At 39.0% G+C, this 27,580-nt stretch overlaps 1 pseudogene; it reads right to left on the reverse strand.

Moving 5' to 3' along the window:
* Positions 1-27,580, reverse strand: part of LOC124514165 (aldehyde oxidase-like) — a 95,333-nt pseudogene that overhangs the window by 64,748 nt on the left and 3,005 nt on the right.

Consider the following 27,580-nt stretch of genomic DNA (forward strand, 5'->3'; position numbering starts at 1 on the left):
GGAATTATTGGCATCTTTTATAATGTACCAAATTTGATGCCATCTTTAAGAAAACGTGCAATGCCATTAACTGAGGAAATTATTTTTGAAAGAGAAAGCAAAATGCAGTACCTCTTCTTTCATCAGAAGTTTCTCATGTTGAATTAAAAGGCAGAAAGAGTTTACACCACCATGTTCCTCAGTCACAATGTCTACCATGCCTGGAAGGCTGGGAGCTTCTGACAGATCAACAGACCTAGATGAGAACACACAAAGCAGGTCCTCAGAGAAGCCCCCTAGCATGAAGTCCATGGAGAACATGTTTAATTGGAGAATAAGATATTCAAGTGGTAAGATACATCTAGGGGCTGCTCCAATAGTTCTCTACTAGACAACTGGGAAAAAAATTCCTGGGATAATGAAGCTATTACTTGAACTTGAATGAAGTTGACCCTTGAGCAATGCAGGAGTTAGGAGAACTGACCCCCTACACCATTGAAAATTTGCATGTAACTTTTGACTCTTCTAAAATTTAACTACTAAGGGCCTACTGTTGACCAGAAGCCTGACTGATAACATCAACAGTGGATTAACACATATTTGTATGTAATATGTATTATATACTATATTTTTACAATAAAGTAAGATAAAGAAAAGAAAACGTTTTTATAGTCCTGGTACAAAAAAAATCCGCATGTAAGTGGACCTGCTCAGTTCAAACCTGTGTGGTTCAAGGGTCAACTGTATATGGAAGGACAAATTGTAGTAAATCCTACATTTTGATCTAAGTTCCCCTCTAATCTGCATTGGATATCGCCAACAAACAGCCAATCCTCTTTGTACCATTACTTATCACTAATATGACTTAGACGAAAAGGCAATCATTAATGCCTATTAGGAACTTTAGCACTTACACAATCTTAGCATGAGCTCTTAAACTTGTTACAAAAGTCAAGAAAAGTTCCTGGTCCACTGTAGGCATGTCATCACAGTAAATGGCTTAACCTGTGGCATGCTTAATACCAGACAGATGCATGATGCGATGCTCAACTGGGTCTTCAGGAAGCTGCTTTGAGTCTACACTCTGTTTAATCAATAACCAACATATCATTTTATTTATTTATTTTTTAAATGTTTATTTATTTTTGAGATACAGCACGAGCAGGGAGGGGCAGGGAGGGAGGGAGAGAGAAAATCCCAAGCAGCCTCCATGCTTGTCAGCACAGACCCTGACACAGGGCTCAAACCCACGAACTGTGAGATCATGACCTGAGCCAAAATAAAGAGCTGGACACTTAACTGACTGGGCCGCCCAGGTGCCCACCCCAACATATCATTTTTATAATCACTTTTATAATTTATAATATGATGCATATCTCCCATAAGAGAGCAGCTATATAATTAACACCAAAACCAGAACACTTTTGAAACTGAAAAGAGTCACTCTTAATAATAACACCAGGACAATAAACCCATTTCAAAAATACAGCAGGCAAACTGGCATGTATAGTTATGATGCTGTTATTTTTTGCCCACGTTTTCTGAATACAGAACACAAATATTTCTAATGCAAATTCCATTTATGTAAGTGAATATAAAGACTTCTTCCTGAAAATGTAAAATTATATCCTTTTAATGCTCATTATTTCTTTAAATTTTATTATCAAAATTATTTTACTGTTATATCTAAGCAATGAAATATATAATATTTTTCAGAAGAGCATGATGGTATCATGACTATGTTTTATAAAATACTGAGGGCATGCTGTCAACAAAAGGGTCCTTCTTTTCCTATGCCAAGTAAGGAAGCGAAGAAATAATTGGTAAAACTCATAACTTGGACAGTCCTGATAAAGAATGAAAACAAGGATCCTCTCTCTCTGCCGTTTCCCTGCTTGTGCTCGGTTTCTTTCTCTCTCTCTCTCTCTTTTAGAAATAAACAAACATTAAAAGGAAATGAGGCACTCTGACAGCTCAGAGTCTGGAGCCTGCTTCAGATTCTGTGTCTTCTTCTCTCTCTACCTCTTCCCCACTCGTGCTTGGTCAGTCTCTCTCTCTCAAAAATAAATAAATATTAAAAAAAAAAAAGAATGAAGACAAAGGGACCTGCACTTTGATAAATGATTCACTAATATTACTCTTTCTTAGAGACCTATGGAATAAACTGTCTTGCTACTGGTTCTATAAATACCTTAAATATGCATCATTAAACAAAGTGGCGATTAGGAAACATAATATTTTCCCCAGTATTTCAAATATGAGAGAGTTGTTAGCTTTCTCAGTTGGTTGGTTATTGGGAGAAGAAGAACTGGATGTATGAAAAAGGAGGGGTTTATAAGGGAAAGAACAGAGGCCAAGCTCAGAGAACAGCATGAAGGCTATGGCTGCTAAGGGGGCTGGTGACAGCAGTGTGGGCAGTGGAAATTCGAGGAAAATTGTCACTCAAGCAGCAATGAGGAAACTCACATAAAGATAACTGAGAAACACACTTCTCCCATAGCCTCTGACGCTCACGGGACTACAGAAGAGTGGTCTTGGATCACTGTCAATCTACTTGAGGGACTCAAAAAATAAACCTTTGGCTTGAGATAGATCAGAGGCTGTCCAGGCAGGAGCAGGCCTGGAACATCAAGAGAGAAATGGAAAGTGGCAAGTATAATTTGAAAACATATTCAGCATTTTTACTGGTTATTTGTAAAAAATTAAAACCTACTGTCTTTATAATATAACTGATAAAAAGTAAAATATCAGCCAAATGTTGACTGACAATTATATGCAGAAAGTAGAGAGATTCCTAAAATTAACTTGGCACAAGATACATGTGTGGGATGCTATGAAATTATTCTTATTTCATACAAAATTTACTGTTCTACATTCTTAACACCATACACAAAAATAAATTCAAAATGAATGGAAGACCTAAACGTAAGACAGGAAGCCATCAAAATCCTAGAGGAAAAAGCAGGCAAAAACCTCTTTGACATTGGCCACAGCAACTCTTACTCAACATGTCTCTGGAGACAAGGGAAACAAAAGCAAAAATGAATTATTGGGACCTCAGCAAAATAAAAAGCTCCTGCACAGCGAAGGAAACAATCAGCAAAACTAAAAGGCAACTGACGGAATGGGAGAAGATATTTGCAAACGACATATCAGATGAAGGGTTAGTATTCAAAATCTATAAAGAACTTATCAAACTCAACACCCCAAAAACAAATAATCAAGTGAAGAAATGGGCAAAAAACATGAATAGACCCTTTTCCAAAGAAGACATCCAGATGGCTAACAGACACATGAAAAAAATGTTCAACATCACTCATCATCAGGGCAATACAAATCAAAATCACAATAAGATACCACCTCATACCAGTCAGAATGCCTAACATGAACAACTCAGGCAACAACAGATATTGGCGAGGACGCAGAGAAAGGGGAACCCTTTTGCACTGCTGGTGGGAATGCAAACTGGTGCAGCCACTCTGGAAAACATATGGAGGCTCCTCAAAAAATTAAAAATTGAACTACCCTACAACCCAGCAATTGCACTACTAGGTATTTATCCAAAGGATACAGTATGCTGTTTCAAAGGGACATATGCACCCCAATGTTCATAGCAATGCTATTGACAATAGCCAAAAAATGTCCATCAACAGATGTATGGATAAAGAAGATGTGGTACATATACAGTAGAGTATTACTTGGTAATCAAAAAGAATGAAATCTTGTGATTTGCAACAACGTGGATGGAACTAGAGTATATTATGCTATGCAAAATCAGTCAGAGAAAGACAAATATCATATGAGTTCACTCATATGTGGAATTTAAGACATAAAACAGATGAACATAAAGTAAGGGAAGCAAAAATAATATAAAAACAGGGAGGGGGACAAAACATAAGAGACTCTTAAATATAGAGAACTGAGGGTTGCTGGAGGGATTGTGGGAGGGGGGATGGACTAAATGAGCAAGGGGCAGTACTGTTGGCATGAGCACTGGGTGTTATATTTAGGGAATGAATCACTGGATTCTACTCCTGAAATCATTATTATACTATATGCTAATTAACTTGGATGTAAATTTTTAAAAAATTTTTAATTTACTGTTCTACAAAATATACATTTACTGATACGCATTTTTTATTCTAGTGTCCATAATTATTTCATTTAAATGTAAACTTCAATTTTGTAGTTACTATAATACAATGCATGGAAAAGGAATATTGGCTAATTTGGGGGGAGGTTGTGTTCATCCTGAATTTATAAACTAGAAAGCAGAAGATTATGAAGAAAAATAATTTAGAACTTGGCCTTGACACCATTAAATAAAGACTGACGTCAGGCCATAAAGGTAGGGAAAGAGGGAAGCTGAGAGGAACTGGGGGGGGGGTTCAGGCATGAACAGGGATCTGACGCAGCCCCAACACACACCAGCCCCACTGACACAGCTCATCGCTCTGTCCTCAGGAACAAGTGCTCCCAGCAGGCCTTTTGTCTTTCTCCTTTGAGGAGCTGAGAAGGTGATCAAGAGAAAAAAAAAAATGTATGGGGACTCCATCAAGTATGGTTTTTCATGTTCCATGTGGTAGGGATTAACTCCTTCTGTAAAATACTCCCAAAGTACTATGCTGTGATTCTGTGCTGGGCTTTCAACTTGCGTGAAAATCACCCACACTTGGTTTATTACGTTACATTACGTTATTTTATTTTTTTATTTTAAGTAGGCTTCACACCTAGTGTGGAGCCCAGTGTGGGACTTGATCACGACTGTGGGATCAAGACATGAGCTGAGATCAAGAGTCAGATGCTTAACTAACCTAGTCACACAGGTGCTCCAACCCACATCTTAAAAAAAAATCCTATGAGATGCCCGCCGGAGAGCACTTGCTGGGATGAGCACTGGGTGTTGTATGTAAGTGATGAATCACAGGAATCTACTCTCGAAGCCAAGACTACACTGTAACATGACAATAAATTATTTTTTTAAATCCTATGAGATTTTTTTCCATCCTGAAGAGCAAAATTCCAGGTACTTTATAAGCTTCAACATTAAGGAAACACATTCTTACATATCTGTAAAGTTTCTGAGAGTTTTCTATGACATAATAGTTTTTATTCTCAATAATGCAATACTTCATAGTATTCAAAAAAAGCCTTCTGAAACCCTGCTGTGTGAGGCCTGAGGAAAGAGTGAAGAAAAAATCCCACAAAATATATTTTTCTCCTATTCTATAACAAATACACAATTGATTATATTAGCTGAAGATCCAACCCTTTTTTTGGTTGGGGAGGGTCAGTCAGTTGGGATGAATCTATTGGTGAAAGAGGCTGTACTTGACTCCTTGCTTCTGCTTGTTATGTGGCTGAAGGTACCATGGGGGAAAGGATTTGTCTCTTTAAATTGGTGATCTCCCAAAGCTGTGTCGAAATGCTTTCAAAGCAAATGAACTGATTTGGGGAAAAAAATGCTTGTTATGAGTGCTGAAGTTGTTCTAGCAATGTAGATATGTGTGATAGTGTATGAAAAAACACAGGAAAACAAGAAGAAAACACATCTGTGTGGAAGATAAACTGCTTCCCAAACTCGGCCTTGCAGTCTATAATAACAAGCTCCCTTTTATGATTAGCAGCTGTGTAAAGATTATCGCTTTTCTTTGGGTGATCTGGATGCTCATTAATTTGTTGTTGCTCCTTTCTGAGGTTTATTGCATTGTCAAAGCAATGTTAGGGTATTTATAAGCCAAAGGTTGCAACTGCCATATTTTGCAGAACACCAGGAAAGATAGCAGCTTTTTTAAACTTTCAATATCATCACTTTCAATGGAGTTTGGTGTCCTTGAATTTTTGAACATATTGAACCTAAAATCTCAAGATATATATACCAACTGCAATGTTCGTTATGACATACTGTAAGCTTTTACAACTAAACCCAACAGATTCAATGAACTGATGCTTTAAAAAGCCTTGTCATGTTCTTGACTTAATAAAACTTTCTCGATAATAAAAGTTTCTCGATAATAATTTCAAGGAAAAACACATCAAATCTTATCCAGTTTACTAACAGGCTGGCTTTATGATGTTGTGGTAGAAAATTCCATTTGAAAGTCATGAGGAATTCTGTTCTAATAGTTAGCTTTCATTAGGAGAGCTTGAATAACTCTTAGAACTTACTTTGATTCAACTCTAAATGACACCTGGAAAATGAGACTGGGGGAGCAAACATTTCTGTTTATTAAAAAAAAAAAAGCAAATCAATAGCTCTTTTAGAAAACTGTTACTGCATTCTCACTAGCTTCCAAGGGCTGGGTTTTCTGCTCCTCTATAAATGAAATCAAAACAGCCCCATGGCCTTGACATGGAATGTGACTCTGGTTGTGTCTAGCTTCCACAATGCCAAGGGCAGAGAGCATGTGGCAAGCTAGCCAGCTCATTCATGTCCGTGGTACAAGGACACAGAGCAAAACACAAAAAGACATTTTTAAAAAACTGCCATTGCTAGTTTTATTTTTAGTTCTGATTCTTCATTGAGTTTGAAATTTTAATTAACATTAAAGAAAGATTAAGTTCACCAAAAGGGAAGCTTGAGCTTCTAAAGCTTGAGAATCACTGAGAGATAAGTGGAGTGTCCAGGTAAAGGAGCCACTGGCTTTTGAATTAAAAAAAAAAAAAAAAAGCCACTAACCTCATAGTTTAGTGTGCTGCAGGGATGTCTAGAATGAAGATCTTCTATAGCACTCTCATACTTGTCTGCAAGGCTACGACACTGAACAGGGTCCTGAAAAGTAGAACCATTGTAGATATTTAAAATAGGCCAGAAGGGTCTTAGAAGGGCCAGAGTGGGGGCAACAACCCTGTGCCTAAAAGGCATAGAATAGAAGGAAACAACCCAAATTAAAAACACATAGGCTAGCTGGGCATCCCCCAGGCTGACTGTTAATGGCTTGTGAGCTTGGAGAGGAATTGTAAGTAGAGCACAGAGCTGTAGAAGATTTTAACACCACTCAGTTATTTTGTTTCTGTCTGTTGTTTGACTAGGTGGTGTGCAGAAAGCTCGTAATGAGGTGAACATATTTTCTCTCAGTAGAGCATTTCTCCCACTTGTTGAGGGTCACCTTCATGTAGTTGACTTTGTTCTCTGGATTCAGCTTCATTTCTCTCACCTATAACATGATGATGGCAGCCACTCCACAAGATTATGGTGAAATAGGTCATCACAGGAAAAGGAAAAGTGATTGTAGGTAATCACCCAGGCATTCTTTTTCTTGATTTCCCTTGTGACAAACAGTTACAAGATTATTGGCTAGAGAGCATACAACTAAAAGGATTTCTCTGAATAAATTTTCTATACCTGAAGGGCACCTGAAGCATACTGGCCTCATTAATCCCATGCTACAACCAGCTGACCACACTAGACTAGAAGCCAAGTATATTCTTCATGTGATATAGAAATTAGTATGATCACTTTAATAAGAGTCACAAAATTTTCTTAATATTGCTTCTGAAGAGTAATTTTCTCTCAATATTGCTTATGAGGGTGTTTTCTCATAATAGATGGAGTCAACTAAGCACCAGAGGGGTTATATCCAGCTTCTGAGAATAGAAGATTAACATCATGTATGACATACTGTCACCAGGCAGTCAAAAGAGGAAAAAATAAAGCCAAGTGTAGATTCCTCCAATTAACAGCAAACTAATACAGTTTCTTGGGTGAATCAAGTGACATCACTTAAAGCTTCTACTTTGTAGTCTTGTGCCTTCCATTCAGCTTCCTCTAGTCAATATTCCTAGATTAAAAAAATACACTTTGTTGCCTTTAATTTTACATTAAAAATTTTAAATTATAAAAAAATAACCATTAAGTGTAATGTTTTAAGTGTTATATAAAGACCCAAGTGATCCATTTCTCTCAGTTCTAAGAAGTGTTCCTCCCAGGGTCCCAGGATGCTTCCTCCTGTGGGCTTGTGGAGGGTATGCAGCCTTCTGCATTTTCCTTCCTCCCCATCGGCCAGGTGGTGCAACACAGAGTTTCATGCTCATTTGCAATGGTGTGCTTTGGCTCTCACTTTTTCCTGGTTTGAATATTCTCTCCCTCTTCTTCAATGTTTAGAAATATTTTAACATGTGGGGCGCCTGGGTGGCTCAGTTGGTTGAGTGTCCAACTCTTGTTTTCAGCTTGGGTTATGATCCCAGGGTTGTGTGAATGAGCCCTGCATCAGGTTCCATGTGGAGCCTGGTTGGGATATTCTCTCTCTCTCTCTCTCTCTCTCTCTCCTTCTGCCCCTTTCCCCTGCTCATGCCCTCTCTAAAATAAAAAAAAAAGAAATATTTTAATATGCTTAATTTTGTCAAATAATTCTATGGAAGACTAAACTTCAACAAAGCTGGAAGTAGAAAACATGTCTATATTTATAAATGTTGTGATGTCATTTCATGACATTTTCTTAACATACTATCTGTTGCTTTTTATAGTCAACTGTCCCCTCCTGATGGCTCCACCCTCATTCACACATCTCTGCCTTAGTCCCATACTCAGACTTTGGGCTAACAATGACAGATGGATATTGCCTACTTGTCAATCAGCTTTTGATAAGACCCATAAGCAAATACCCTTCCTAAACATCTCACAAGGAATTGCTCTAAAACAAGCTCAACTTTGCCTTACCATTAGCTCTGGAGGAAATATCGGTTCTTGAGTTGAACCCAACGGCAGAGACTCGTCTTCTGAGAAGAGTTTTGGACTTATCTTTAAAAAGAGAAAATAAAAGGAATTATTGTCATTCGGCAACTCTAACTACTTTAAATCATTTGTGGAATGAGGTCAGAAGAAAGACACACAGTAGACAGACAAAAAGCCAGCTGGCCAGCTGTAATCTCTGGGTTCTAAGTCAAGGGCTCTAACACAGACCTAGTCACCAGCAACATAGTGCAGATGCCAATGGGCCTCCAAAGCTCAACTTGCTGCACGTTCTCTTTGCAGTTTGGGAAAGCAGAGGAGGCAGCACCACCAGACACCAGCTGAGCATAAGAATGTTTCCCTAAATTGCCATTGTCTGTTCTTCCATTTCCCTAACATCTTCACTTTGCTTCTAGCCCTTGAAAAAAGACTTGAATAGCCTTTTTTAAAATTAAGAGACATTGGAGAACCTGGGTGGGTCAGTTGGTTAAGCATCTGACTCTTGATCTCAGCTCGGGTCATCTCATAATTCGTGAGACCGAGTCCCGAGTTGGGCTCTGTGCTGACAGCATGGAGCCTGCTTGGGATTCTCTCACTCCTTCTCTCTCTGCCCCTCCCCCACTTGCATGCACACACACTCTCTCTAAAAATAAATAAACTAAAATAACAACAACCAGAAATTAAAAAAAAAAACATCTAAGAGACATTAAGGGGTCAATGTGTTTTCTCTCCTATAGATAGCTATACTTGAACCACAGCAATATCTGGAATGAAGAATAAAGTTATTAGGATAGTTTTTTTTTTTTATTAGAGGTGGAGAATGGAGAGGATACATGTTGAAATACCTCAAATGAGTTAATTTGGGCAGCCATTAATTCTTCCTAAAAAGAAGAATTTTTAGTGTCTGCTCATGTCCTGAGAAAACCTTATAAAAAATTTACATTTCACTAACCTTATTTACTTCCTGAAATTCTGGTAATTCACTCATTCATTTGACTAACAGTAAACCCCATTTTCTTTACTTTGAAAAAGCCAGAAGTCCAGTGGGTGAAAAAACAAATAATCAAGAATTTATTACTGATCTTACTATTTTTCAGCTTTATTGAAGTATAACTGAAAAATAAAATTATATATTTAAGATGTACAATGTGATTGTTTTACATAGGTATGTTTTGTTAAATGAGTACCACAATCAGGTTAATTAACACATCCATCATCTCACATAGTTACCACGCTTCTGTGTGTGTGTTGTGAGAACACTTGAGGTCTACTCTTTTAGCAAATTTCAACTACACAACTCAGTAATGCTAACTATAGTCACCATGCTGTAAATTAGATCCTCAGAGCTTATTCATCTTATAACTGAAGGTCTGTACCCTTTAACCAGCATTTCCCATTCTACCAGCCTCCAACCCCTGGTAATCACCATTATGTTCTCTGTTTCTAGGAGTTCAAATTTTTTTCTTTTGTACATTCTACATATAAGTAGGATCATACAATATTTGTCTTTATCTGGCTAAGCAAAATGCCTTCTAGATTCAACTGTGTTGTTGCAAATGGCAGGATTTCCTACTTTCTCATCGCTGAATAGTATTCCTGTGTGTGTGTGTGTCTACATTCACCTGTTGATGGACACTTAGGTTATTTCCATATCCTGTCTATAGTGAATAATGCTGCAATAAATATGGGAGTTAGGATATCTCTTCAAGGGACTAATTTCATCACCTTCAGATATATACCCAGAAGTAGGATTGTTGGATATACCCAGAAGTAGGATTGTTTAATTTTTTGAGGAAATTACAGTTTTCCACAGTGGCTACACCAATTTATATTCCCATGAACAGTGTACAAGGGTACCCTTTTCTTCATATCCTTGCCAACACTTTTGACTTTTTGATAACAGCTATCCTAACAGGTGTGAGGTATCTCACTGTGGTTTTGATTTCCATTTCCCTGATGACTAGTGATGTTGGGTACCTTTTCAATTACCTGTTGACTATCTGCAGGTTTTGTAAAAATATGTCTATTCAGACCCTTTGCCCATTAGTTAATCAAATTACTGGAGTTTTATTTATTTTTGCTATTGAGGTGCATGAATTCCTGATATAATTGTATATTAACTCCCTATTAGATGCATGGTTTGCAAATATTTTCTCCCATTCTGTAGTTTGACTTTTCACTTTGTTGACTGTTTCCTTCACTGTGAAGAAGCTTAGTTTGAAGTGATACCACCTGTTTATTCTTCCTTTTGTTGCCTGTGCTTTTTGTTTCATACCCAAAAAAATCATTGCCAGGACCAATGTCAAGGAGTTTTCTCCCTTTTATTCTGGCTTTATGGATTCAAGTTTTACGTTTAAGTCTTTAATACATTTTGAGTTCATTTTTGTGAGTGGTATAAAGGTACAATTTCATTCAGGTTTCCCTAAACCATTTATCGAAGACACTATCCTTTCTCCATTGTGTGCTCTTGGCACTCCGTCAAACATTAGTTGACCATATATGCATGAGTTATATCTGGGCTTTCAATTCTGTTCCATTGGTCTGTGGGTCTGTTTTCATGCCACTGTCATATTGTTTTGATTGCTATAGCTTTGTAAATAGTTTGAAATCAGGAAGTGTGACACCTCCAGCTTTGTTTTTTCTCAAAATTGCATTGCCTATTCAGGGTCTTTTTTTGGTTTTGTGCAAATTTTAAGATTTTTTTTCTATTTCTGTGAAAATTGCCAATGGAATTTTGTTAGGGATTGCATTGAATTTGTAGATTGCTCTGGTAGTATGAACATTTTAACAACACTAATTCTTCCAATCCATGAATGTGGGATAACTTTCCATTTATTTCTGCCTTCCTCAATTTTTCAACAATAGCTTTTTATTCTCCCCCAGTGTTTAGATCTTCGCTTCTTTGGTTAAATTTATTCCTTAGTATTTTATTGTTTTCAATGCTATTATAAATGGATTGTTTCTTAATCTCTCTTTCTGATAGCTTGTTAGTATATAGCAACACAACTGATTTTTGTATATTGATTTTATATCCTGCAACTTTACTGAATTCATTGATTAGTTCTAAAAATGTTTTGGTAGAGTCTTCAGGGTTTTCTACACATAAGACCATGTCATATGCATGGACAATTTTACTTCTTTCTTTCCAGTTTGGATGCCTTTTGTTTCTTTTTCTTGCCTAATTGTTTGGCTAGGACTTCTAGTACTATGTTGAATAGCAGCGATGACAGTGGGCATCCCTGTCTTGTTCCTGATTCCATTCATTATATTCTTCAGCTCCAGAATTTCTGTTTGCCTCTTTTTTAAATTATTATTATTATCTCTATCTCTCTGTAAATCTCTCATTTAGTTCAAGTATTGTTTTCCTGATCTTGCTGAATCCCGTGTTTTCTTGTAGCTCATGGTTGGTAGGATCCATGTCTTACTGATGCCCCCTCAGAGCCCTGGCTGCTTCTCCCAGCCCTTCCCTGCCCCCAGATTGTGCAACATTCTTCAGTATTCTGTATGGGGTGAGAAAGAAGTAGGCCTCTATGGCAGCGTCCACACAGCTGGGGAAGCCAAGTACCCACTCATATACTCTCACCTTCCCCCATGGGATAAATCATGAGTCAAGAAGGTCTGTCTTGGCACTAAGCTGTGCCACCTTGGGGGAAGGATGATGGTGATAAAGTGAAATTGTTCCTCTCACTCTCTTCAATGCATACAGTCCTGGATTTGTTGTTTTTGTTCTAATGGTGTGGTGGGATTTCTCCACTGGACTCTTGGATTCCCATAAGTCACTCTTACCCATGGATAATTGTTAAAATTGGTGTTCTCTGGGGGAAAATACAGGAGAAAACTCCCATTTCACCATCTTACTGATGTCACTCCTCTATGGACTAAATCTTGATTCTAGTAGGGTACTTGGTCCTCACCTAGGTGGAAAAGCAGCTGGTCCAGCCTCAGAAGGGGTTGGTCTTCTGGGGTGAGTTACTGAAGCTGGAGATGAAATGTAGATCCCAGGTGGGAAGCAAAGTCCCCTCTACTAACTACTAAATAAAAGTGTGACTACTAGTTGAAACATAATACATAATCAATACTGCTAAATGTTATGAAAAAGAACCATGTGTGTGTAAACATATCTATACTAACTTCTAATAAAAAAAATCTAAGCTACTTTAAGATACAAAACAGATGAACATAAGGGAAGGGAAGCAAAAATAATATAAAAACAGGGAGGGGGACAAAACATTACAGACTCTTAAATATGGAGAACAAGCAGAGGGTTACTGGAGTGGTTGTGAGAGGGGGGGATGGGCTAAATGGGTAAGCGGCTTAAGGAAACTACTCCTGAAATCATTGTTGTACCATGTGCTAACTTGGATGTAAATTATAAAAAAATAAATTATAGAAAGAAAAAAAATCTAAGCTAATGAGAAAATTAGTTGACCTGTCTGACTTCGGCTCAGGTCATGATCTCACAGTTCATGGGTTTGAGGCCCACATCAGGCTCTGTGCTAACGGCTCAGAGCCTGGAGTCTGCCTTAGATTCTGTGTCTCCCTCTCTCTCTGCCCCTTCTCCACTCACACTCTGTGTGTGTGTGTATGTGTGTGTGTGTGTCTCAAAAATAAACAAACATTAAAAAGAATTTAAAATATGTAAAAATCTTATAACAAGGTCTGGCACTCAGCAGTAAATATTAATAATAGTTGACTGTTAATAATATTTAATAATTAATTATATATTAACAATTATTATGATTATTATTATCACTCAGTTCTTATTTATGACACATTGATTTCATAGTTTAACATCCAAAGGGCAATCGTATGTCCCTTATATCAAGGGTGTTTGTTCATTTATTCATGTAGCAAATACTGACAGAGTGGCCACTCAATCAGTGCATGGTGACCAGCCCTGGAGATACACAGTCTCCACTGTCAAGCAGCGTGCTGCCTGGTGGACAGATAGGAGAGCAAATGGGAACTATACTACAGTGTGACCAATGCTGTGATGTGGGTGTGCACAGAGGGCTGCAGGAGCAACCAGGGGCAGGGCACCCGATACAGACAAACAGATCAGGAAAGACCCCTTGAAACAATGACCTACAGCTAATATCAAAGTGACTGACCTACAGCTAATATCATAATAATACTCATTATGTGACTACCAGGGCAAGTTCAGTAAATGAGAGTAAGCAGCTACCCAAAATCAAATAACAAACAGAAATTACAGACCTTGGGATAAGAAGGGACCTTGTATGAGTAACAATGGCTATTCCCCTAACATGTCTGATAAATATTTTGTTTAATTAGAACAAAACACATTCAATAATGTGTTCCTTTCTATTTTATAGAAAGTCTTGCATGCATCAGTTATGGGCCTGTATCCAGGGGTATGGCATAGGTTACCTGAAGGAGAAAAACTCAACTGTGTTACTCAAGTAACCTAGAGAGAGACACAGTCTGCCAAATCATGATGGAAGTAAGGGCCCCATCCAAGAAGAAAGCCCTATTTGACATTTCAGTCTACATAATCTACAAAGTCAGATTTTTTTTGTCAGTAACTCGGGATATTGGGTTGAGAGTCCTGAGGTAGAGTTCAACAGTTCAGCTATTTGTATTTTCTCTCTGTAAACAGTTTTGTATCTTCTGCTTGTGCTAGGTGCTCAAAGAACACAATGATTTCAAGCTAGAAACTTGGTCTACAGGCACATTCAAAAACTAAGCTTCAGTTGACCGATCAAAGTCATTACATAGCAGCAAAGGCAATTATTAAACTTTGGAAGCAACTGAGCACACAATTTATTTACAATAAATCATTAGGTCAGTGTTTCTTTCAAATGGTCCATAGGCCACATTCTCCTCCACCCCCCAATCTATGGTGTCACTGAAAAAACAAAGCCATTGGAGCAAGTTCTCTGGGGTTGAATCCCAGGATTTAATTTTTACTCTTCACATTCCCCATAGAAGTTGTAAGCACTCTAAAATTTGAAAACTCCCTCATCGCTTGTTCACATTATAAACATCCATGAGATCTAATGCATAATAGAATCTAAAGGAAATCAGGAAGGAGACAGTTTATGTGCTGTATCTCTCCTTATTACTTCCATTTGCTCTGGTCTTCCATGTGTGCGAACGAACTAGAAATATGAGCTTTAACCTCGTGTTCTCTGGCAGGGAAACAGGGTCCTCAGGAGTCAGGAGGAAAAGACAGAGCCATGAAGAGTTTCACCAGAAATAGAATCTGGGAGGCTATTGTTTTAAAAAATTGTTTAGTTAAAAAAATTTTTTTTAATTAAAAAAAGGGGGGCCGCCTGGTGGCTCAGTTGGTTAAGCATCTGATTTTGGCTCAGGTCATGATCTCATAGTCCATGAGTTCGAGCCCTGTGTCAGACTCTGCTCACAGCTCAGAGCCTGGAGCCTGCTTCAGATTCTGTGTCCCCCTCTCTCTCTGCCCTTCCCCTGCTTGTGCTCTGTCTCTCTCCCTCAAAAGTAAATAAACATTAAAAAAATTTTTTTAATTTTGAAAATTGTTTAGAATATTATTAATGAAGACCTCCTCCACCCCCACACACAACTGAGCTGTTAAACTTGATCAAATCACTCTAGACTGGATAAAGTTATTTGAAATAAGTATCACCAGAATATCTCAATCTCTTTGATCTCATGTAGTATTCATCAACAGCCCTCTGATATCCAATATGATCTTGAGAGCACTCACTCCAAGGAGAGAGTGGTGGTAGAGAGTGGCATGTAGAGAAAACTGGACCCTTTCCAAGAGCAAATGAATAAACTGGCTTTGTTTGTAAAAATAAGCAAACAATAAAAAAGGGAGAAGACTTTTATAAATTAAGAAACACAAGAACTATATGAGCAAAGTGCAACGTGTGGATCTTGCTTGAATCTTGATTTGAACAAAGTAACTCTTCCACTTATTGGTGGTATAACTTTAAATAAATTAAACTCTCTAAACCTCAGTTTCTCCATCTACGACATGGGATGGTAATAATGCCTATATTATAAAAGTATCATAAAGATTAAATGAGATAATCTTTATATAGTATTAATATAGCATGTGGCACATAGTGTCTAATATCAGCTCTCACCATCACCATTATTTAAAAATAAAAACACACGGGGTGCCTGGGTGGCTCAGTCGGTTGGGCTTCTGGCTTTGACTCAGGTCCTGATCTCACAGTTTGTGCACTCGAGCCCCTCCCCTGCTTATGCTCACTCTCTCTCTCTCTCAAAAATTTTTTAAAATTTTTTATTTTATTTTATTTTTTTATTTTTTATTTTTTAAAATGTCAAAATAAATAAATATATACACACACATATTACATCTATGTAAGTTATATATATAAATTATATATAAATATAAATTTAAATATTTATATATATAAATATAAATATATATTATATACATTATAGAAATATAAATATATAAATATATACATAATTATAAATAAATATATATTAAATATAAATAAATATTTAAGTATATATATAAATATTATATATTATATAACCTACCACCAAGGGCATCAGTTAACTGATCCAGAGAGAGCCCTGGATGGTTCCTCAGCAATGTGTAGATGGACATTACCATCCCAGGAGTGCTGAATCCACACTGGGTTCCCTGACACTTGGCAATCCTCTCCTGGAAGCACAGAAAGGTTAGAAGTGCAGAATCTTGGGCCCCACCCCAGATGCACTGAATAAGAACCTGCACTCTAACAAGATCCCCAGGCAACTTGCTTGCACATTAAAATTGGAGGAGAGGCCCTGGAAAATCCTTCTCATCCTAGGTGTCTCCTTTTCTCAGACTGGGTGGCTGTGATTACTGGTCCTCACCTTTCATTACAGGTTCTCAGCCTATGGAATCACCAGAGGAAGTTTAAAATTTCCAAGGCCCAAGAAGCACCTCAGACCAAGAGTATAGATATATATTTTTTAGATTCCCAGTGATTTCAGTGTGTAGTCCAGAATGGGAATCATTAAAATAAAGGTTACCCCCTTTAAGTCCTTCAGAGAAGTGAAGCAAATTGCACTCAAGTTGAGAAAACAAAACAATACAAAACCTCCTGAGTGCCTTCTAACTGCCCACCACTGCCCTATCACTTTAGCACATAGAAATTTGTTTACAAAGTGCAACCATTAAGCCAGAAGACAATCAAGAAGGAAACACTGCCTATTTCTCTACCAAACTTTTTCCTTCTTAGCATTTTCTCTTTGGAGTCTAACTTCAAAGGTGAAACCCCATTTTGGAAGTTGTCTTCTGGCTACACTGCAACACCAGGATCTCAGCAGCGTCTACTAAAAGAAAGAATATCTCATGGCTGTGAACAGCCAGGTCTCATAAGAGCATCCAGGCAGAATTCGCTCCCTCCAAGTAATGAGGTTTCAAAGGACATAAACAGGACCTGAAATTCCTTCAAGCCCAGAGAATGTGATGTTTGGTTACTCTCTATGTCGCCCCTATCTTTTCCCTCTTGTATCCTCTCCTCATAAGTGAACCTCTTTAACCTAGAGAAAAACAAGTAACAACAGCATTTTTATGGGCAACGTATAAATAATTTAAAGTCAGGAGTCTGAGGTACCCTTTCATTTGAGGCAAAGTCCTAACAAGGTGCTGCTGCCTTATGAGAAACGTCTCCAAATTTACAAAAACTCCTATTATATATCTTCTGAATAAGTCCTACATTTAACAAATCTTTTTGGGAGCTGAGATTTTCATTCAGCTTTAAAATCAAATTATTTTCCACTTTGTAAAAAAACTACAAAATTATAACCCTCAATGCACATGGCTCTTGTTTCTTTGAGTTTGGAAGATGTAAGAAGGATAGGTCCCATCTAATTAGAACAAAAAAACAAACTCAGCAATGTCAGAGATTTCTTCCAAAAGAAAAAGTCTTCTGCTCTTTCAGCTGATTTCTGAGAAATCAGTTACAAAATAGCCACACACCCCAGGCTTCACTCCTGGTTTCCAGCTCAGTTTCATGTATGGGCAGTGACCAAGCAGTGGGGCTCATACTGTTCTCTTCCTTTAACCTATGGGGCTAGCCATGCTTTTTGAAGCACAGAAACCCTATGAGGAAGAAGCATACCCTCATCTGAACAGGATGAATCCTGGTCTTGGTGCTTCCTGTGCTTTCTATTGTGGTGATAGCAGCACCTTACAGAGAGCATATGGAGATCTGACAGGCCTCGGCTGCATATTATCTTCAGAATGCAAAAGTAAAAATTATATTGTATCCAGTGGGAAAGGGAACTGAGCATTCACCCAGCACCTCCACTATGGCGAGTTTTACACAGTTCTTCAGGCTTTGCAAATATATTCTGTCTTCAGCTCATGCCCATTTTTTAGAAGCAAAATGGATAGGTTTTTAAGCAGTATTGCACCCATAAACACAAAAGAAAGATTAGGAGAATTTTATTCATTTATAACTACATGTATATATTTATTGAGTGTTTACTATGTGCCAGACAGAGTTCCAGGCACTATGATTCATTGCTGAACAAGACAGATAAAATTCCTCCCCTTTAGAATATATATTTTAGTTGAGGAAAGACAGACAATACAAATATACATAGACTATATATATATATATACACACACACACACACATACATACATGCGTACATAAACTGAGATAGTGAGAAGTGCTATGAAAAAAAATAATACAGGCTAAGGGAATAAGGAGTTGCAGAGGCGATTTGGGCATTGCTATTTTAAAGTGATCAGAGAGGACTCATAATATAATATTTTTGTTGGAACCTGAATGATTTGAAGGAGTCAGACATGAAAGGTTAAGGGAACAAACATCCCACACAGAGGACAACACATGCAAAGGCGGCAGAAATGAGCTTGGGATGTTCAGGGACAGAAAGAGGGACAGAAAGGTCAGGGAAGTTGGAGCACAATGAACCCAGGAGGAATGGTAGGATTCCAGGCTGGGAGACAGGGAGGAGCAAGGTAGGTAACTGTAAGGCTTCATCTAGAAAGTTCTAAGAGACCTTCACTCTCATTCTAAAATCCAAAGCAGGCCATATAAGCTATATCATTATAGTTTTTTAACTAACATCATCAGATGCTGAGTATGTAAAGAAACTTAAGTGAACTAAACTCCATTAAGTAGAAGTCCTTTATAAGAGAGACGTGGTAACAGCTGTTTTCATCTCTAACTGAAATGAACGGAGATGGAGTAAGGAGAAACCAGACCAACTTTCAACAAACATTTAATATGGGCTGATGTCACAAATTAAAATACAAAGCTGGACTGCACTTGCCTCAAACTCTTCCCCATCAAAGTTCACTGAGTGCTGAGGGTAATACTCTAAAAGTAGGGTAATACCCTAAAACTAGGGGTAGGGAAAGAGAGCTGAAAAAAACTCTTCATGCACATGGACTCTTAGATGAGAAAGATAGAGCAGGAGGTGGTGGGGGGGGGGGGTGGGAAGCAGGAGAACTGAGAGAAAACTGAAGGCACTCAGGCTTCACAGAGTACAGGGCAACTGCCACCCTCCAGAGGCTAAAGGCAGGGAGGCATGGCTGCAAGAGATCTCCCAAAGCATAGATGTGAGATGGGAGAGCAAAGAGAACACCCTGGTGAACTCAAAAGTGGGCTGCTAGGCTGTAAAGGGAGGGATAAGCCAGAGTTCAGGAAGCAGGTGACTAGGCTGTGAAATACAGGCAGATCTCTGAAATCTTACCAGTGCTCAGATACTTAGCCTTCATCTGAGATCTGTATAATGATGCAAAATGATCTAAGATAGGCATAATCAGAGTCCAAGAGAAAGGAGGGGGACGAGAAGAGATCGAGGAGGTGGGAGAGAGGGGAGAAAGAAGAGAGAGGAGGGGGGAGAGAGGAGAGAGAGGAAGGGGAGAGAGGAGATGAGAGAGAGGAGGGGGGAGAGAGGAGAAAGAATAAATATTTGAAGAGATGATGGCTTGAGAAATTTCCAAAGCTGATAGAAGACATCAAGCCACAGATCCAAGAAACTTGGCAAACATGAAGAAGGATAAATATCAAACATAAAGAGATGTTAAATGTAATGGGAAACCAATGTAGGAAAGTATGGTGATCTGATTTATACTTGAAAGTGATCTCTCTGGGGGCGCCTGGGTGGTGCAGTCGGTTAAGCGTCCGACTTCAGCCAGGTCATGATCTCGCGGTCCGTGAGTTCGAGCCCCGCGTCGGGCTCTGGGCTGATGGCTCAGAGCCTGGAGCCTGTTTCCGATTCTGTGTCTCCCTCTCTCTCTGCCCCTCCCCCGTTCATGCTCTGTCTCTCTCTGTCCCAAAAATAAATAAACGTTGAAAAAAAAATTTAAAAAAAAAAAAAAAAGAAAGTGATCTCTCTGACTGATGTATGGGATTTACCAAGTGGTGGGGGTGGGGAGAGGGTCAAGGGTGGGAGCAAGGATATCAGTTAGTAGGCTGTAATAGTAATATAAAAGTGTGATGATGGCATTATCCTTCACTGCCAGTTCACCCTTTCCTTTCCTCCCCAGACAGCACAGGGAATCAGACAGCCTTTCAACTTTCAACAGGGGATTCTTTGACCATATGTTATCCTCACTGATGGTACATTTTTTTCTAACTGATTCATATTCCTGGGAACATGTCTATCTTGTCCATCACTGTACCCCCAGTGCCTAGCACAGTTCTTGTCACACAGCAGGTACTCAATACATATTATCAAGTGAAGGAAAAGAACAAAGTTTAAGACTCTAAAAATACAACCATATCTGGACTTTGCTGCAAGGTACCTTATCCTCTTGATAAAGGGGTTATAGCATGATATCATCACTGTGCAGGTGCCACAGCCTCCCACTCTACAGCCATACTTAGCTCCTGTGAGTAGACCTGGAAAAAGCATAGTCACAGATAATATGTTTCTCAAAATGCTCTTTCCAGAATAGCTCTGACCTTAGAGGACATCACCATTCAAAGACTCTTGAATATAGAGTTAAGTTCAAATGAGGTCTTAGCTGCTATTATTTAGAATCTTACAGATTCTTGATTGCCACCCATCCTAGGCCCCACCTCCATGGGGTCTGGAACTCTTTTGTTCTGGACCTCATCCTATGTCTTCATCTGGCTATTGATGCATATCCTTTAATACCTTTATTATTTGTAATAAACCAGTAATCTAGTGAGTAAACTGGTTACTCGAGTGCTGTGGGCCACTCTATCAAATCTTATATAATCATACAGATATCTAGTCTTTCAAAACAACTGGACATCAGATTGCCAAAAACAAGGCCAAACTAAAAAAGAGTCTGTACATATAAAGACCTGAAAATTTGAAAGTATGAGTACATTGCACATTTGCTTTCACCCTTATCTGCATCTTTGATGACATACAAAGTAAAATGCCCAATTGTAAATACTTCTTGGAATATTTGTGTGTTATTATCCATGTTGACTGTATTTCTCTGCTTCTCAGTGGCAGAAACTGCTATTTGTTCCCTCATATCTGTTCTCTCATTCTTTTTTTTTTTTGGTAAAAGAAACCCCAATTTTTAGCCCCACACACGGTTGCCCAAAATGAAAAATACATTTTCCCAGTCTTTTCTGTAGCTGGGTGGGGTTAATGACAATGTTGGCCAATGGGATATAAGCATAGTGCTATGTATGGCTTTCAGGATAGAAATGTCCTTAAAAGTAGGGGGGTGCCCCCTTCTTCATCCTTTACTTCATTTTCTGGAATTCAGATATAATGGCTACACTTCTATTAGTCATCTCTGCCCATGAGGAGAAAGCTGCATGCTGCGGAGGGTGAGGCAGCAACACACAAGGAGCTTGGCTGCCTAATAGGGTTAAGACACTGCTTTACTAGCTCTGATCCACTTACCTTTGGGATTCTGTTATACAAGCATGAAGCCATGAGAATGTGTTTCACAGACCTCCTTCAACATGGAGGGTAACTGACCAAGAGACCGCTGCACTTTGATTTCTATCACCTAGGTGTCCATTGAGGCCATGACTCACTCCCCACTAGTGGTTTTGGAGAGACATGGGAGTCCCTGTCAACCACCCCCAATGGCTTTGATGAATGTGCTTTAGACTGCACAGCAGCCTTAGACCCTCCCAGTCAGCCTCCTTGCCCTCTCCTCTTCACAGGCGGCACTTGCATTACAGTCTGTCTCCCTGAGCTTCTCTAGCTCCCTCATTATTTTTCATTCAGGTATTTCTCCTAATAAAATCCTTGTACATTTAATCCCATTTCTGGCGTCTGCTTCCAAGAGAACTGAAACTAACACAATGAGAAAGGAATAAACTTCTATCTTCTATCTTATTTACTGCTATTTGAGATTTTCTGTCACCCACAAGTGAACAAAATCTTAAATATTACACATTAGTACCACGGATAACCAGGAAATCAGTGTTCATTGTTTTTACGTCCAAAGATCTAGAATGATTTCTAGAAGATAGTTACTGATGCCTTTTGAGTTTTGTACTCTTTGGGAAATTTCACTCTCTCTAGGGGAATGAAAATGTACAAATATCCATTGTCACATAATTCTGCATATAGTTTACTGGGGTCTACAGACATCTGGAAGCCCACTGGACTTCATGGATAGCAGGCTAAGAATCCATTCCTTACATGACTTTTATTTAGTAAGTTTTTCTAAGGTAACATTTTTGGGGTTTAATTTCTCCATGGCTCTTTTACTTTCATTTTAGGAGATTTATGTGCTCTTTTTTCCTAATGGGCATGATGATTAGTTCTTGAAGACAGAATGTCAATATTGTGACTCTTAATTCTAAAGGATGCTAAGTTAAGACCTTTTAAGATTTGCTTTAATTCCCATTGCTAGTTCCTCCATTTTATATAATGTGTTTAGTGCCAAAACAGAGATTAGAAAGAATTTGGTTCTTCTGACAGCCACAATTGTGCATTGCCTACAAAACTAAAATGTAGGACTTTCTTAAAGAACATAAAACCATACTAGTAGGAAATATGACTCTGTGTGGTTCTAAGAAGATATTTGAAATATCACCTGATGAGGATATCAGCACTATACACACACATGCACACACTCAAAGCAAAGAAAAGGATGTGATTCCTCCTCAGATATGGTAACAGCATTGTTTCAGGATCAGTGTTTTTTTTTTCTATCACTTGTACCAGAAGGAAAATAAGAGTTTTGTACATAAAGCTGAGAGAGCTAGTATGATATTCACATTGGCTAGCTCATGCTAATTTAATGGAAATGCACATTAATTCTTCTACTCATATTTTCAATTTGATTTAATGCTTATGGAACACCTGTGATATACAAATCATCTCTTATAAGCATGGAGCCTAAATCTGGAACCCACCACCACTTCGCCACTGTCCTTGGTCCTGACTTATCACTGTTTTCTAAGGCAGTAGTTGTTTCTACCAACAGGAACTCTAGTGACTCCTGTCCAGCTTCTCCTGGAAAGTCTGAGGCAGGTCAGGGAAAAGATATTAGTAGAACAGAATAGGAAAAAAAGAGGTAGGAGGTGGCTTCTGGAATAGAATAGCCTCTGAGATCTTATATAATTATATATAAAAAAGCTTGTTTATCGTGTTCAAAGATTTATCGTTTTCAGAAAGAGAACATGATCAACCATGACCCCAAATCAAAGAAACAAGAGAAAATATGTATGCCAACTAATACAAAGATGTGAAAACAAGGACACACTTAAGAAGCAAGTTTGTGTGGGTAGCCTAGCAGCACAGCAAGAGAACAGCAGCACCCAAGGGATGGCATGATTGAAATGTCATAACTGATTGTTTCCCAAAGTGTTCATGTTTTCTCTTTTTTGATTAAAACTTTGGATTTCTTTTAGATTCACAGAACAAAGAGCATCCTCACATCTCAGAAGTAGAGATCATCTTTCACCATGCTACCATTTGGGAAAGTAGGTGAGGAGGGGACATATGCTTATTCTAATGAATGCCTCCTCACCTTCAATTCTAAGTGGCTATATGCCAGGGAAAGTGAAGCATATGCCAAATACCAAGGTCATATCTGTGCCCCAGAGGAATGTGCAATATAACAAGAGGTGTGATTGTCTGTGTGTTGGCTTGGGTACACATACCCATACTGTAATACAAAGAAAAATGAAGCACCCCCTCCAGGTATCCCCAACTTAATAAGCCCTCAAATGAAACTTTTTATTTCCCAAACTTATTCTTTCCCTTCTTTTCACTAACTTGTTTAATAGCCTCAACACCTGCTAAGTCATTCAAGCTTAAAAACCTGAGCTATTTTCAACTTTTTATTTTTCAATCTACCACAATCAATGTCACCAGGTCCTGTCACTCACACTTCCAAACTGATTCTCTAAACTCCCTTCACTTCTACTGTCACTCCTCAGAATCAACACTTATTAAGTCTTACCTGAACAATTATCAGAGCTGCCTAACATGTCTCCTGCTTCCATTCTTGACATCCACAATGCCACCCTTTCTACCACTAAAATCCAAGTCTGATAATCATCTATTATCTGCTTTAATTCAAGTCTGATCATCATCTGTATCTGCTTTAATTCAACACTGGCTCGTGGCCACCAAACTACCATGCTGAGGATTTCTGAATCACTCAGTGTGCCTATTAAAATGAAATCCTTATGGAATCAGAATTTCTGGGAGAAAGTACAAGAAAATGTGCTTCATAAATAAGCACACTGAATGGGTCTTAGGGAAATTTATAATCAGAGTTCCTGGAATACAAGAAGAAATCCAAACTCCTTGGCATAGCCTACAAGACTTTTTGATAAACTGCCCATCTTCTACTGCCATTCAACCCATGTATCTTGAACTCTGGTCACATGCAAGAATTGGCTACACCATCAGGACTTTCACCTTACACTACATTTGCATATAGGACTCCTGAAAGTCCTGTCTTCTTTACTTGGCAGAATTTTGTATGTCATTCAAAGCCCTGCTCAAATGTTCTCTACTGTGGGGGTGCTGCCATCTCATATACCTTTCCATTCTCTGCTCCAAGTAACCAGCTTCCTCTGTGCTATCATGGCCAATGTTCACATATTTGTAATAGAACTTTGTACCCCATGTGACACTGTGACTTATAATTAGGAATACATATTGTCTTCACCCACTGTTCCTGGCACATAACTCCTAAAATCCCAGGAATTTCCTAGGTCTTGACCAAGATCATGGTGTCCTTGTTAATACTGTAACTTTGGGGATGAACTTAATGGGGGCTGGTTGCCAGATACACCAACCATGTGATCAAAAGGGTTGGAACTTGCAGTCCTGTACCCTAACTCCCAGAAAGGGGAGAGGGGCTGCAAGTTAAATCAATTTCCAATGGCCAGTGATTTAATTAGTCATGCCTGTATAATGAAGCCTCCCTAAAAGCCCAAAAGGACTGGGCTTAGAGAGCTTCCAGGAAGCCTCCAGGTTGGTGAACCAGAACACATCCATATGCCACCTGTGACAGGCTACACCACCATGGGGTCAGAAACTCCTTTGTTTTGGACCTCATCCTATGTCTTCATCTGGCTGTTGATTCATATCCTTTAATACCTTTGTAATAAACCAGTAATCTAGTAAACTGGTTACCTGAGTTCTATGAGCCACTCTAGCAAATTGATCAAACCCAAGGAGGCGGCTGTGGAAATCTGATTTACAGCCAGTCAGTTAGATGTATAGGTAACAATCTGGACTTGTGATTAGCATTGGAGGTGCAGGGAGGTGCATTCTTGTGGGGCTAAGCCCTTAATGGAACCTGATATTATCTCTGGGTGGACAGTGTAAAAACTGAGTCAAATTATAAACTCAGGGAGTTTATATTATATTATATTCCCTGAGTCAAGGAATTACTTGGTGGTGTGGGGGAAAACTCCCCACACATTGGAACTGAGTGACAGAAATGTACCCTGCATCATAATCATTTGTGAACACATAAGCCTCTCTTGACCCTAAGAGACACCACTTTCTGTTAATCTTCTTTGTGTCAAACACTGGGCTAGGTGTTGGGGATATATCATAGGGATGTAATAAATATTAACTTTAATAAATGATCATGATGTATACAATTTGCTATGAGAACGCTCAGGAAAGAGGAAGGATTTCTCACAGTCTTGAGGCATCTGAACAGAAGAAAAGAAAGAGAAACAGAGAAGTGCCAAAAATGGTGGTAGAAACTGTTGTGTATTCCAGCATGCATTTTCCTTTCTTCCTTCCTGCTGCATAGAAAAGGGATGAAATGGCTAGAACTCCAGTAGCTACCTTAGACCATAGGCAACATATTAATGGCAGCAGAGGAAAAAGAGAGAAGACGCTTGGGTCTCAAATGACATCATGAAGCTTCTGGACCAGCCCCAAGACATCCCTTTATGTAAAGTAAAAATGACATGTATCTTGTTTGAACCACTGTTAGTTTTGAGTTTGTGCCATTTTCAACTAATCCTAAATAATACATATGATGATAAATTTTACAGAAGCCCAATTTTAATGGAGAAACAGGATCTGGGTGGCTTAGTAGACTAGGCTTGAGGGATATTTGTAGATTTTTGGAAGGAATCAATGGAAGAATCAGGCCTTGCTTGTTTGGGTACATGTTCTAAGAGATGTCTCAAGAGATTGGAGTCTGGCTCAAAGTGCCATTGGCTTGAAATGTGTTTATTTTTCTTGATTTGGTGGATGATCTATTTGGAGGAGGGAAATAGGAGCAGAGATATGGCATGGAAGGTCTTGGAGTGAAACAGTGAGGTCAGGACCAAGCCGGTGGCTAGGGGGTGGAGAGGGAACAAGCAACAGAGTTACTCTCACTGACTCTGGTTTGGGGAGATAATACCAGTTCTTGGATCAGGGTTATTCCATGTTCCCAGCTTAGTACCGCCTTGAGCGTTGCAAGGGCAGAGTCTGCCCTTCTGTAGCTCCAGCAGCCCTTTGTGAGATTTAAAGTTCATATTGCAAAGACTGAGAAATTACATTCCTCTGTGCAGGGCCAGTGACTAGTGCCTGAGGGGTCTTGGCCACATCCAAGACAGAGGAAGAAAGAAGAAAGAGAAAGATGAGGAGGGGCGAGAAAGTAGCGAAGGAATGGAAACTAAGAAAGGGAAAGAGAGGTACAAGGAGAGGGAAGAAAGAGATGTATGCCGTGGGACACAGCTGAGAAGAACAATAACCCCCCAGCAACCTCCTTACAACAGAGAAGGAGGCCAAAGGGACAGGTAGTGCAGACACTTTTGCCTGAGCTTCTGGTGGTTTTAAAATTCATTGCAATTGTTGGTTCTCCCTGCCTAAGTCACCTTCACCCCTTCACTTTTCTCTGAATCATTACAGCCACCCCAGAAAGTTTCTCTCTCAGGTCTGCAGACCAAGAGCCCAAAGAAAGACTAGCTAATGGACAGCTCTTTCCAGATTCCCATATGAATATCAAGATTCAACATTATGTTGAGCAAGTAATGCTCAATGACTACTTTTCAGCCCCCTTGGCACTTCCAGGCAGGTCTGGCTCTGCACGTGAAGCAGGTTATTTTCTGGTGTGGATATTAACAATCGCTTTTACATATTGGGCATTTACTTGTGCCAATCACCTTGTTAACCACTCTCCGTGGAATTTAATCTTCACCTCAATTCCATGGGAGAAGTTACTGTTATTAGCCCCATTTTGCAGAGGGGAAAGCTGAAGCTCAGGGATACAAAGCAACTCACCTGAGGTCACAGAGCTACCAAGCAGCAGAGCAGAGAGTACAGGACTCAACCATGACTTGCTCCAAAAGCCCACACTTTTGATCTCTATGTCTCACTGCCTCACAGAATAACATGCTTCAGTTCCTGACCTATGTTAGAGAATTGTGTCTGGGGTATAATTTATTCATGGTTTCTTCCTCCCTCAAACTCTATGTTAAGGGGATCACCTGTTCTGGGGGCCCCTAAGTAAGATGTAAGAAATCTCTCTGCCACTAGATGTCTGACCAATATGCACTGGCC

The sequence above is a fragment of the Lynx rufus genome, unplaced genomic scaffold, assembly GCF_022079265.1.
Source record: "Lynx rufus isolate CCGP_SWC_20201006 ecotype Redwood Valley unplaced genomic scaffold, mLynRuf1.p SCAF_2, whole genome shotgun sequence".
NCBI lineage: Eukaryota > Metazoa > Chordata > Mammalia > Carnivora > Felidae > Lynx > Lynx rufus.